Source organism: Ovis canadensis, chromosome 15 (assembly GCF_042477335.2).
Source record: "Ovis canadensis isolate MfBH-ARS-UI-01 breed Bighorn chromosome 15, ARS-UI_OviCan_v2, whole genome shotgun sequence".
In the NCBI taxonomy this organism is placed as follows: domain Eukaryota; kingdom Metazoa; phylum Chordata; class Mammalia; order Artiodactyla; family Bovidae; genus Ovis; species Ovis canadensis.
Genome location: NC_091259.1, coordinates 32086924 through 32094744, shown reverse-complemented (window position 1 = coordinate 32094744; position 7821 = coordinate 32086924). Strand labels below are relative to the sequence as shown.

The 7821-nt window shown below is 43.4% G+C and overlaps 1 pseudogene; it reads right to left on the bottom strand.

The window, feature by feature from the left end:
• Nucleotides 1-941: 941 nt before the first annotated feature.
• Nucleotides 942-6329, bottom strand: LOC138420123 (lysosomal-associated transmembrane protein 4A pseudogene; annotated as a pseudogene).
• Between the last annotated feature and the right edge of the window lie 1492 nt (nt 6330-7821).

Sequence of the window (7821 nt, the reverse complement as noted above, 5' to 3'; positions counted from 1 at the left end):
AAAAAAAGAAGGGAGGCAGAGGGGTTGCTTAGAAGCCAAGGGGTGATAGGAGTCTACCAGGAGGGTGGACGTTTCCTGACTGGGCGGCATGGTGGGAAGTAAGACTGACGGCTGCAGGTGCTGGTTGAGTGACTGGCGGCTGGAAAACTCTTTACTGGGCACTTAGCATGTGCCACGCTGTGTGCCACTGAGAGGACAGAGTCTCTGCTGTTGAGGACCTACCTATCACCTCGCTTGTCTCCCCTGTGCACGGTACCTGGGCTGCTGGAGGGAGCTCTCCAGGACGGGGACTCTCTGGGGTATTGGGAAGACAGAGGGACATTTGACTTGGGTCTTAAAGGATGGTGGCAAGTTGATCACATCCCTGGGCTATTTTAAAATACATATATATTTAAGAGATTTATTAAAGCATCTTCTCTTGAAAATGGAAGCACATACACATTAGAAACATGTAACCATCATCTTCCACAGTCAAAGTAAAATGTGATCTATTTTTACTGTTTTCATAGCTGAAAACTTCAGATCTTACACCGAACTCATTCACCCTGAATATTTAATTCATTCTTCCTGAAAGTATCCAGGACAACAAATAACCAAAAAGCAAACTATTATGAAAAAAAAGTGCATAGAAAAGAAGAGGTGTAAAGAATACCCCCTTTCTACCAACCCCCATCAAAGGCAAACAATGGCATTTTGCTCTTGCTTAACCTAGATAATCTTCAAAAATGACTGAAATGTAATATTCTTAACAACAACAACAACAACAGAATCTGATATTTAATACATATTCAAATAGCTTATCAGTGTTTGAAAATGAATACTTGAACAAAGGAAAATGTACGTTGTATCAAACATGTATGAAGAGCCCTGTTTTGCAGCATTCTGTAAAATAAACAGGACAAAAAGCTGGTACAGGGTTTATTGACAAAAGCAGAATTTCTTCAGGCGGGTATATAAGGAGGCTTGGTTCTTTCCCAGGCATCTTCACTGCCATTTTATGGTTAGCAAAACCTACTGGGGAGGTACTTCAAAGGCTGGATACAAAGCAATCTATGGCATGTTGCTGTTGATGTATTCATAACAGTCCCTAACACAGTTGATCAGATAAGCTTTAAAGTGATGAACAAGGCAAAGAACAGAAGAACAATGAACAGGAGGCAGCTGGAGTCCAATGCCAGGAGGTTATTTTTATAGGAAAATCAGGTAATTGATCCAGAGAGTCTTTGATTCTTGGCAAATAAGTGAGAGAACTGATAGCAACCAGGCAGCTGAGAAAAAAGTAAAAAAGCCAGCAGCAGAAAAGCGGAATCAACCAACCCAATTGATAAGAAATTCCTCCGCATACCAGCATTAAACTGATTGTAAACATAAGAACAGAGACAGCAAAAAAGAACACAGGCATTATCAGCCATTCTCTGGGACGAACAGTAATTGCCAGTGACTTCACACTGAGTGTTGACAGCTGGCATTGAGTTTGGGTGTGTTACCTCCATGGTCAGCAGCATTGCCATCAAAGGTTGAGCACCATGTATCCTGTCCCCAGGATGATCGTCAGGTGCGGACATCGCAATAGTTGCAGCATCAGGTACTATAGGACTGGTCACTGAGGCTCCGCTCCAAAGTCACGGACACCACTGGGAATCCAGAGGGCCTCTTTCTTGGCCAGGCCCCTCACAAACGCCTTCCGCCCCGCCGTTGGTTATTGATAGCTCTGTCACTGTGTACAAGCCAAACGACGAGTCTTCCTGGGCTGCATTTAAAAAATGATGGCCATGGCTCTAGGGATAAGGCCCAGTCTTTACCTTGACTCTAAAGGCTCTGCCTAGGACTTCACTGGTGGTCTAATGGGAATCCACTTGCCAATGCAGAGGACACGGGTTCAGACTCCGTCTTATGTCTGTGACAAGCTCTCTTTTGCACCTGGTACTTCTCAGAGCACTTCCTCACAGATGTAACTGAGCACCTTCTGCGGTCCTTTGGTTCGTGTGTGTTTCTTCCCATTATCTTTGGAGCAGGGATTGAGTGTGATTTTTGCTCAGCATTGTATCTTTGGTGCTTGCACAGTGCTTGGCACATAGTACATTCTCAGCAAATATATATTGGCTGACTGGTGGACTAAAATAATTAGTAAAAGGGGGGATGGTCTTTCAGGAATAGAGGCCAGCAGGAACACAGGTGCTGTGGTTTAGTGTAGGAAGGACTGGAGACTGGCTTATGCGAAAGGGGTTAAGCAAAGAAAAAATTAGGCTAGAAAAGTATGTGGGATATACTTGGAATAAACCATCTGTGCCCTGCTAAGAACACCCTGGATTCACATTAGGTGCTCCCATTACATCTTGTTCCTCCCTGTCAGAGATGGCACTCTAATTGTTGGCTTGACCCAACTAGACTGTAAACTCCTTGAGGGCAGGGGCTCTGCCTGACTCGTTCATTAATGTAACTCCAGAATCTAGAACGGTATATCTGGTACTTGGTAGGAAGCAACAAAAACTTGCTGAGTGAATGAGTGAGGAAATGAATGAATGCTTTTTATCATGGGAGCTTGAGAGCCATGGTAGGTTTTTAATCTGTTTAGATTTGCTCTGGGAAATGCTGCTTTGGCAGCATGGTAGGAAAAAGAAGGGTGCATTTTCATTTATTTTATCCTTTCATGTTGATACTTGAGCATCTAGATTTCCTGAAAAGGAAGGAGTAAAGGTACAGACTGATTAGAATGGAATAGATGAGAAGCAGGAGACAAACTGGGTGGGTGTTAGAGTCACTCTGGGGAAGATGCTGGTGGATGGTCGGGGGTTAGCTGGGGGTAGTTGGAAGAAGGCATAAACTTGAGAGATGACCTATTTGAATGACTGCTGGAAGGTAAGGAGTTGGGAGCAGGCAAAGATGATCCCAAGATATTCACGATTTCCATTTGCCAAAGAAAAGTCAAATTTCTTGCTGCAGAGAAAAGGGGCTAGTGAGGGGAGAAGACTAGTGAGGGGGCTAGTGAGTAGGAGTCACCTCCCTCTCCAGTATTCTTGCCTGGAGAATCACAAGGACAGAGGAGCCTGGTGGGCTGCAGTCCATAGGGTCGCACAGAGTTGGACACGACTGAAGAGACTCAGCACACACACATGCCAGGCCCTGCAGGACCCTTCTGAGGGGCTGCCCTCCCCTCTTGGAAATGCTTGGGCACCCTCTATTCTAGACTTCAGGCAAAATAACAAGACAGAAGGGAGTGCTCCGAGACAGCATGCTGATGAAAGTAAGTAGCTCATTACCATATAAGACCACATAGATTTCTTTTCCTTCTAAAACACGTTCATCTATTTCTTTGTGTTCAAAGCAAGCAATATGGCAACAGACACTTGGGGTTTCTTCACTATTTGTTGATATGCAATAATGGTCTAGAATAAGTTAGCTGGATCTAGCATTTTCCCAATTTTCACTCATTAAAGCGTCCTTCTTATTAGACTTAGGAGTCATTCATTTAACTTCTTCATCAAGATAAACACTCTCCAGAGGGTTGGATGGAAGGGGATGGGCTTGGGGCTCATTAGACTGTGGGATGGCAGTAGAGGGTCTGGTGGCTTGAACTAACCTCGGTGGGATGATCCAAACAGAACTTGAAGGAGGCGGGGCTATTTGAGGGGATGCGGGGATACTGTGGGTGTAGGTGGACCATGCCACAGATGAAGACTCCATGAGGATGATGGACTCATTGCTGATAGATGAAGCTAAAGAGGGGGGATAGATGGGACTAAGGGGGATATACAGAGTGTTCCAGAATCTCAAGCCGGCATTACACCAGACATGTTTTCCTCCTGGAGCACCAACCTTTCCCTCTCCAGAGGATAAAGTGAGAGCAATTATGGAGGCCGTCTAAGCAAGTTGGAAATCCACAGGGGAGGCGGTCAGAGAAGATCATGGGCAGGCTTAAATCCACAAAGGCTGAAGCTGTCATTCACTGGCAGACGCGAAGGGGAGATAATGATCAAGCTGGAACTACATAGGCACTGGCTGAAGCGGCAGTCACAGATGGGATTTCTTTTCTTGGAGCCTGCCCATGCAGTGAATATGTGGCTTGTGGGGCATGTTTGGGAGTGGGGAAGACCCTGGGCCAGATGTCAGGAGACCTGGGCTTGGATGGCCTCCAATGTGCTATGACTTACTCGCTTTTCAGAGCATCAGCTTTCTCCCTTGATAAGAGAGATGGTAGATACAGCGGTCTCTTTTAAAAAACTTTATACATATGAGAATTCCATATAACTTGAACTTGGATATTTCCATTTGGGTAGGGGAGAAAGATCACAGTGTTTTCTCTCTGGAGGTACCAGGTCCCAGCTGAAGGGTGGTTGCAAAAGGCCCTTGTTTTTTTTTCTTTTTTTCAAGAGTAGAATCTGATGGAGGAGAGAAAGCAAGAAAGCGAGGCTCAAGAGGAGGCTAATCTGGAGAGGTGGTCCAGCGGAGTCAGGGAATATCAGTGCGGGGAGGCCAGGGAGCAGGGCCAGGACTAGGGTGAGACTACATCTGAATCTTTGGGGTGAAACTACAGTGGGGTTATGCTTCAGTGGGTTGCGGATAAAGCACACTAGGGCACCTGATTTAAGACAGCATCATTCAGGCTATTCAGGTGCCGACACTCGATTTGCTGGTGAGTACCTTCTTAAATTCTGAACCCTGCACTCCCACTACCTCACTCTAGAGGCAGGTATCCTGTCCAAACCAGCGGAATGGCCAGAGTGACCCAGAATGGCTCATCTTGGATGGAGGGAGTTTCAGAGAGATAGAGACGAGAGACTTCTTGGACAGCGAGCCTGAGAGAATGGCCAGGAAGAGGCCCTATCCTCTGCCCATTTTTAAGCTGGTTTTTTTTTTTTTTTTTTTTTGCCATTGAGTTGTACGAGTTCTTTGTACATTTTATCATATATCAAATATATGATTTGCAAAATTTTCTCCCATTCTCCATGTTGCCTTTTTACTTTACTGATGGTTTTATTTTGTCGTGCAGTCTTTTATGTAGTCCCAGTTCTTCATTTTTGCTTTTGTGGCCTTTAGTTTTGGTGTCAAATACAAGAAATCATTGCTAAGACCAATGTCAAGGAGCTCATCCCCTGTTTCTTCTTGGAACAGATCTTAAATATAAATCTATAATCAATTTAGAGTTGATTTTCATGTATGGTGTAACATAGGCATCTGGTTTCATTTTTCACACATGGCTATTCAGTTTTCCCAACTCTATTTATTGAAAAGACTATGTTGTGTTGTTGTTTAGTTGCTAAGTCATGTCTGAATTTTTGCAACCCCTTGGACTGTAGCTTGCCAGACTCCTCTGTCCATGGGATTTCATGGGCAAGAATACTGGAGTGGGTTGCCACTTCCTTTTCCAGGGGATCTTCCTGACCCAGGGATGAAACCTGGGTCTCCTGCATTGCAGGGCAGACTCTTTGCCCACTGAGCCACCAGGAAAGCCCAAACCCTCCCCATTGTATATTCTTGCCTCCTTTGTCACAAATGAATTGACAATGGGTTTACTTCTGGGCTGTCTATTCTGTTCCAGTGATCTGTGTGTCTGTTTTTATGCCAATGCTATACTGTTTTGATTACTATAACTTTGTAAAATAGTTTGAAATCAGGGTGTGTGATGCTTCCATCTTTATTCCTCTTTCTGAAGGTTGTTTTGACTATTTGAGAGTCATTGTGGTTCCATACAACTTTTAGGACTGTTTGTTCTATTTCTGTGAAAAATGCCATTGAAAATTTGATAGGGATTTCGCTGACTCTGGATTGATTTGGGTAGTATGAAGATTTTAACAATATTAATTCTTCTAATCCATGAGCACAAATTTTGTGTCTTTTACAATTTTTTTAATCAGTGTCTTATGGCTTTCCTGTGTACAAATATTTCACCTCCTTGGTTAAATTTATTCCTAGGCATTTTATTCTTTTTGATGCAACTATAAATGTGATAATTTTTCTAACTTATCTTTCTGATAGTTAATTATTAGTATATGGAAACACAATAGATTTTTGTTTAATGATTTTGTATACTCAGACTTTACTAAATTCATTTGTTTCCAGGTAAGTCTTTACTGGGGCTCTTTCTGCAGCAGCGGGGAGCAGGAACAAATAACAGGTTCCCAAACTTGCTTGCTCCCTGAGGGGCAGTGTTTCTTATATGGGGTGAGAGTAGGGGGTATGTCCAGGGGTCAAGTTGGAGGGGTGGCTTAGGTGTTTTGCTTACCCCTTAGGGCTGTGGTGTGTGCAGGGGGCAGCTCTTCAGAAGTGGCAGTTGGGTTTTTGGTTTCTTTGTATTTTTTGTCTAGAATTTGCCCTAACTGCACACCCATGCCATTATCTTTTGCTCTAATAGTCTTCAGGATTTTCTAGATATAATATCATGTTATCTGCAAATAAGGAGAGTTTTGCTTCTTCCTTTTCAATTTGGATGCCTTTTATTATTTTTTTCTTGCCTAATACGATTTGACATCCAATATTATGTTGAATAAAAGTGGCAATAGTGGGCATCCTTGTGTTGTTCCTGATCTTGGAAGAAAGATTTTAGGTTTGCACCACTGAGTATGCTGTTAGCTGTGGTCTCTCATTTTTCTCTAATAATCTCTTCCCATGTTGATATAGTTCAGTTCAGTCGCTGAGTCATGTCTGACTCTCTGCAACCCCATGGACTGCAGCACGCCTGGCTTCCCTGTCCATCACCATCTCCCCGAGCTTGCTCAAACTCATGTCCATTGAGTCAGTGATGCCATCCAACCATCTCGTCTGCTGTCCTCCCCTTCTCCTCCTGTCTTCAATCTTTCCCAGCATCAGGGTCTTTTCAAATGAATCAGTTCTTCGCATCAGGTGGCCAAAGTATTGGAGCTTCAGCTTCAGCATCAGTCCTTCCAATGAATATTCAGGACTGATTTCCTTTAGGATTGACTGCTTTGATCTCCTTGCAGTCCAAGGGACTCTCAAGAGTCTTCTCCAACACTACAGTTTAAATGCATCAATTCCTTGGCGCTCAGCCTTCCTTATGTAGTCACATCCATATGTGACTACTAGAAAAATCAAAGCTTTGACTAGACGGACCTTCGTTGGCAAAGTAATGTCTCTGCTTTCTAATATGTTGTTTAAGTTGGTCATAGCTTTTGCCTTTGATTATTTTCCAGAGTTCTAAAAAAGTTGATTCTGACAAATTTTTGGCCAGTTTTCTCATTGTTATGGAGGAGACAATTTTTGAGAGCTTTTACTCTGCCATTTCACTGGTATCCCTTGGACTATACTTGAAATGCTTTTCTATGTGATTGCCTTCTCATTTCTCAGAAATTCAGCTCAAATATCTCCTCCATTGTGAAGCTATCTCTGGGTCCTCTGGGTAAGGAGTAAGCTATCCTGTCATTCTCCTGAACCTCTGTGTTCATGCCTCTGTTATTTCACTTTTCACAAAAACAGTTCTTTATATCTGTTCCCATCTCTCCTCCCAGACTGCAAGCTCCTAACTGTGACTTATCGTTCCCCAGGCCCAGGTTAGTTCCTGACACACAGGAAGTATTCACGTATGTAGGCTGAAGAGTATTGTCTGGAGACCTCAGTGCCTGGCCAAAGGCTTCTCAGCTCCAGCCGTCGTGTTCTCCTGCTTCTGTGACTGGCTCATAGCTGACCTCTGTCTCTTCACTGTATTGTGTGTGGAGATTTCTGTGTGATGATGAGAATGATGATACCGTAATAGCAGCTAATATGTACACAGAGTCTATGTTAGACAGGAGATATAAAGCTACAAGAATTTTAAAAATATATTTAAAAGATCAAGTATTGATGTATTCTGGTTGTACTGGGTCTCCC